Below are 6,000 nucleotides of genomic sequence, written 5' to 3'. Positions count from 1 at the left end.
CCCTTCTCTTCCTCCCTCCCCCCCCCCCCCCCCTCCTCCTCCTCCTCCTCTCGGCAGCGATAAAAAAAAGACTTTTATTTTGACAGTCTCATCAGGACAATGAGCTCAAATCAAACAGCGCTCTAATAGTCTGGAGACGCCTTGATCCTGGCTTTGTCTTTCTTCCTCTCCTTTTCCTCCTGTCTTTCCTTCCCCCCTCCCCCCTCAGTGATCTCACTGTGATGGGACTCTTAAGGTTTTTCTAAGCTGTCTTTAGCTTCTCCTCTTCCTCTGGGGAACAGATCTACCTATGAAGACAGAGGGAATGGAGAATAAAAGGAGGAGCAGAAGGAGAAATGGATGAAGACAGAGCAGGAGAAAAGGAAGTTATACAGTAGAAGAGATAAGAGGAAGAAAGGAAGGCAGAGTCACATGACCACATACAGAATTATGTGGTCATGTGACTTTAAAAAGGTTTAAAAGGTGTGTTAAAGTGAAATTATTTCATGGAGCAGAGGCATGAGGATTTTTGTTTATCCCCCACACTTTAAGATTGCTGTTGGAGCAGATAATGACACAGAAAGGATGCGTAACTTTCTCTTAAAACTGACCTTAAAGTTTTTTAGATTACAACTTTTATTTCAGTGTCATTTCCATGATCACATATTCAACGTGAATCAGGTCCTACAGGATGTCTTGCTTGTATTTCTTGGCAAAAAAGGTCAACAAGTAAAATAGTTGAAACACAATACATTTTGTCATCAAGGGCGTTTACAGATGAGGGATTTTTTCTGTCCAGCTTCAGCATGGACCTGTCTGTCATTCTTTTGTGGGACTGACAACGGAAGATGTTGCACTGATATGTTGTATTGTTTCATGCTTCCAAGAAAGACATGAGAAGTTTGTACCCAGAATCCAGGGGTCTGGTGGGGTCGGCAGTCAGTGGTCTAGAAGCACTTTGTAGTTTTTCAATTTGCTATACTGCAGCATTCCTTCCCCCTCCCCCTGCATTGTTTGGCAGCATGTTGTGTCTCTAAGAAATCCTGTGCTTCAAACCTCTGACTCCATCTTCCTCCTCCCAACAAACATTTGAACATCTTCATATGTTTAACTGCAGGGTTAGAGACGCAGTAGTAAAATAATGTTTACTGTTGTTGTTGACACTGTTCTGTGACGACAGCACTGCAGCAAACCTTTGAACTTGCATTTAATATCACCCCCTGAGAAAAGCACACATTCAGTTCCAGAGACTCATCCCTAAAGTTGGTGGAGAGCGGTGGAAACAAAAACCTATTACATTTTGAGTTTCTGCAGGGGAAAACAGATTATCCCCAGTTTGGTGTGGAATGACTTGGCTGGCCTGACCTCGGCCCCATCCAGCACCTTTGGGATAAATTTGAACACCAACGTCAGTGTTGGACCTCAGTGATGCTCTGGGGTCTGAATGGGAGCAATATCTGCTAGAAAGAGTGAATGTTCAGGTGTCCAAATATTTTTGGCCAAATGAAGCGATAATATTGGGAGAGGATAAGAAAGGAGAGCATAATGTTGAGAGTAAATGAAAAAACAATTAGTTTTCTCTGATATGGACGATGAGACAGACGGCTTGTCTTTGTTTTCAAAGAGGTCAGAGGTCACAGCGACACACACACACACACACATTAGAGATAATAAGTAATTGTCTGTATCTGCGACCTGCGTAATTACTTCCAGAGACAGACAGAAGGAGACGTGATTGACAAAAGAGTGACTCAGAGTGTAAAAGAGAAATGGAGGTGTAGAAATGGAAAAGGAGAACACAAAGGAAAAGGGGAGCAGGACAAAGAGAGAAAGAGAGTGAGCGGAAGAGAGGAAGTTGTGGAGACAAAGAAATAGACAGATGAAGGGATGAAAACAAAGAGATTTGATTTTAAAGGGGCACACCATCGATTTTATAAATGAAGATCAGTTTACTACTCACGGTGGGACCTACTCAGTCTTCTGTCACTTCTCAACTAAATAAAGTCAAATTTTTTAAAAAAAGTGCTGCAATCATTGTGACAAACAAAATAACCGTTGCTTTGAAAACTTTCCAGAGTTGTAAAAACCTCCCTAAAAGAAGAATAAACTGCTGATTTGTGGCTTTGAAAAGACTGAAAATGTAAACCACAAAATATGACCAAAAAAAGTAAATAAACTTAATATAAAAATAGATAATTCTGGAAAGAAGACAAAACAAAAGGAAATAAACCCCACAAAACGTATAAAGGAAAGTTAAGGCATGAAGGATACAAAAAGAGAAATAATGACAGTAGCTTTGCCTCTCTCACACACACACACATTCCCATGTCAAATGGGAAACGTGCTGATAATCCACAGCTCTTAGTCTCTGACATGCAAGAGAGAAAGAAAACAATAAAAACAAATATAAACAAACACCACAAATATCACAAATATCAGATTTCCCGCAGAGAGTACGATTGCCTGAACGCAGCGTCCAGTGGCTCCTCCTGTGGCATTTACACTGAAAACACCTCGGCCACAGGACAAACACCGAATCCACGGCCTTACAAGCACTCGCTGCATCTGTTTTTACACAAACAGGACGCTGGATCTCTCTCTTATCAACATCAGGTCTCTCGCCTGCTCCGTGTGTTTAGCTGCAGTCAGGAAGAGGCTCAAATCATGTGACCAGAGTTTGAGTCCAACACTTTGGTCCAGACTGACATATGTCTGCACCTGGATGGATTTGAAATCATTCAAAACATGTACGGCCCTCAGAGGTTGAATCATCAACCCCCATTCAGTGAAAGGTGCATTCAGATTGAACGTAATTTTTTTTTGCTTTATGCACACTAATTTGACTGCTAGTTTGTTTCTGCCCTCCGTGATTATTCACTACAACAGCCAACTGGACAGATGTTGGCTAGCTGTCAGCAGAGGCCACACATGAACTACTGACGATATATATGATACATATTAGGATGTTTCACCAAACTTCCTGAAAAAAGCTGCTGGGCGTCAAGTCAGATTTGGCCCAACCTGGGCCTGGTTCAACTCTTGGCGGGGGGTTTTTTGCCCTGGGTTGCCCATTCAGCATCATTTTTGCACATGTAAGGCTCTGTGGTCAAGATGGCAAGAATAAATACACAATGTCTGGTAACACTTTTAAAATAAAACTAGAGCTTAATGTGAAACAGAGCAGTTTAAAAGCTTTAAGCAACAAAACTACTTGCTTAGGTTCAGGAAAAGATCATGGTTTGTGCAGGGAATCAGTGGGAAGTAATTTGCTTTCAACGTAAACACATTAGCATACAAGAGCTCTGTCTGAAATTGTCAACAAGACAACAAGTCAACAATATATAGACATTAGCTGGCTGTTGGTTGGCCATGTTGCTGGGCAGTAGACACAATGATAAGCACTCGCTTTATAGCAGCTTAAAAATGCAGAAGCTCCAGAAGTCAAGAAATGTGAGCAACTTTTATTTAAAGGAGACCTATTATACTGCTTTTCCAGTCCTATATTGTAGTTCTGTGATTCCTGTATGGCAGCTTTGCATGATTCAAAGTAAAAAAAAAAAAGTTTTTCTTATACTGACTCTTCATGTAGGCCTTCATTTCAGCCTCTGTCTGAAACAAGCTGTAGATGCTCCTGTCTCTTTAAGCCCCCCTCTCTCAAAGCCCACTGTCTTCTGATTGGCCAAGGCCTGAAGGCTGTTACCAGGCTGCTGTTGTCGCTGGGCCGAACATGCAGACTGAGCGTTGCCGTGCCGTTGCTTTGGGAGCAAATGACCATATATGGAACACCGTCTCCATCAGGCTCCGTATTACGAGAACAGAGCCGTTGGTTGAAAAACCAGTTCACTTTAACCTCATTATTTGAAGCTTTAGCCATGTTTAACGTGAACATCCAACATTATAACTTGTAGATATGTCCTAAAATGTGGAAAAGCATAATAGGTCTCCTTTAAATGAATGGGGCGCCATCTTGGATCATGAAAGCCACTTTTCCTAAACAGCATGCAGAACCAACCCGTTTTCAGTCACATCTCCTTACATATGGTCAAGACCCATCGGCCTCAGTTTGCAAAACAGTGGTCATACATAGTGTCATAGTTCAACAGAGTGAGGGAATCCCCGTAGCGTCCTCCTTTGAACGGCAAAGGTAGGTAAATGATATTTAACAGAAAAGAACAAGTGAGGAGCTGGTTGGGATGGATGGAGGGCCAGAAAACGGACTTTCAACCACGAGACCGGTATTCGTTTCCCGTGTGAAAGAAAAAGTGAACATTAAATGGTTTTATTCAAGTTACGTAGGTTACGTAAATAGCGTAAGTTACGCAAGCAGCGTTACTTAACTAACGCGTTAACTGACGTGGGCAGTTATTGTAACCCAAACCATGACCAAGTTCCTATGGTGCCTAAACCAGCCAACGTTTCACAACGTGCTGTTTCAAAATGGTGATGTTTGTAATGTTATGCGTACGTTTTATTTTGAACGTCTAACCGGACATTGCATATTTATTGTCACTAACTTGACTTGGCTCTAAATATCGGAAAACGACACCAGAGGGGTACCCAGGGTGTTAAAAAGCGATGCCAAAGGGTCTTGACCAAGTGTCAAGATGTGACCAGTCGGGAGTGAGAAAGTGTTGGCAGGACACCAGTATTCATCAATATTCATTTAGCATGCTAACACCTAAACATTCGGATGTTACACAAGCAAGATAATTGTAAGCATTTCACCATTATCATCTGGGTGAAAACATAGTGAGGCCAAGTCAAGAGTGGGAGATTTGTGTGCTAATGGCTTTGAGAAGCACCCAAAACATCACAAGTACATATATTTTGGATGTAACAGGAAAAGAAGCAAGTTTAATTACATTTTAATCATTTCAAACTTATTTAGAAATGCATCACAGTCCATCAATGCTTGTCTACAACTCAACTCTGTTAAATTTCATTTCCACAACTTCTTTCTCTCTCTCCCTTTGTGTCATTGAGCCCTTGTGTCTATATTTCCTCTCTTTTAATTTCTCCCCCTCTCTCTCCTCATCTGTTCATGTTTGGCCAGACGACAGCGGCTTCCCCAGATAAAAGACGACCAAACAAGAAAGGGAGGATGAAAAAAAAAAAACACATGAAAAAGAATGGGACGAGGACGAAGAAGAAACAGAGAGGGCGAGGATAACAGAGCGAGGAGTGTGTTTGGTGTAATTGAATCCAGGCGGCGGTGGAGAGAGGGACAGATGGATGGACTGAACAGATTAGCATCCGTAATCAGAGGAAGGCGTGAGGAGGAATAGACGCGGTAGCCGTGTTCATCGAGCTGCTAACTGGTTTCACAAACACGAGCTGCTCTGGCTTCTGATGAACACAAACTACGACTTACTGTCGCTGATCAGATGGAACAGACACACACAAGTCTTTCTACATGATAATACCTTCACAGACAGTTTGAAGAAGGTCCACTGTCAGCTCTGATCAAGATACAAACAGGAAGAGTTCTGTTGTAGGTCAACGTGCTAGGAGTCAAACCACAATCAACAGTTTAATTTTAGAGTGTGTTGTATTTAAACAGTTATTTTTAAGTAGTGAAAAGTACGTTTACTCAAGTACACTGCTTAAGTACAGTTTGAGGTAACATGTTCTGCTACTTTATACTTCTACTTCACCACATCAGATGGAATATCGTATTTTTTTACATTTATCTGGCAGCTGGAGTCACTTTTCAGTTTTTTACATTAATAACACATTTAATAAGCCAATAAAATCAACATATTGTTAAAGATTAAACCAATGGCGCTTAACTTTTTCGGTTCAACTGTTTCTCTTCGTCATGTTTCAAATGAGTTGTTAGCGGCGTCACCAAACTGCTCAGATATTTCCCTTTGAATAAATGTTGTTACTTTTGACACTTTCACTCCATTTTTGCTGACAATACTTTTAAGTTAGAAGGAATTTGAATACAATACTTTTACTGTATTGGTCCTTTTACTTAAAAGGTTCAGTGTGTAATATTTCTGAGGATCTAAGGACAGA

The 6,000-nt window shown here is 41.2% G+C and overlaps 1 protein-coding gene and 1 long non-coding RNA gene across 2 annotated transcripts in view; one reads left to right on the top strand and one right to left on the bottom strand.

Annotated features, from left to right (window-relative positions):
• Nucleotides 1–6,000, bottom strand: part of LOC123979363 (neuronal PAS domain-containing protein 3) — a 197,576-nt gene that overhangs the window by 45,542 nt on the left and 146,034 nt on the right. The gene's annotated exons all lie outside the window — the stretch shown is intronic.
• On the top strand, nt 4,011–5,131 carry LOC123978943. The gene is made up of 2 exons (XR_006827096.1): nt 4,011–4,123; nt 5,033–5,131. It is a non-coding gene; the product is annotated as an uncharacterized LOC123978943 (long non-coding RNA).

Source organism: Micropterus dolomieu, linkage group LG11, assembly GCF_021292245.1.
Source record: "Micropterus dolomieu isolate WLL.071019.BEF.003 ecotype Adirondacks linkage group LG11, ASM2129224v1, whole genome shotgun sequence".
In the NCBI taxonomy this organism is placed as follows: domain Eukaryota; kingdom Metazoa; phylum Chordata; class Actinopteri; order Centrarchiformes; family Centrarchidae; genus Micropterus; species Micropterus dolomieu.
Note: the sequence above shows the minus strand (reverse complement) of the source record. Positions and strands in the feature narration are given on the sequence as shown.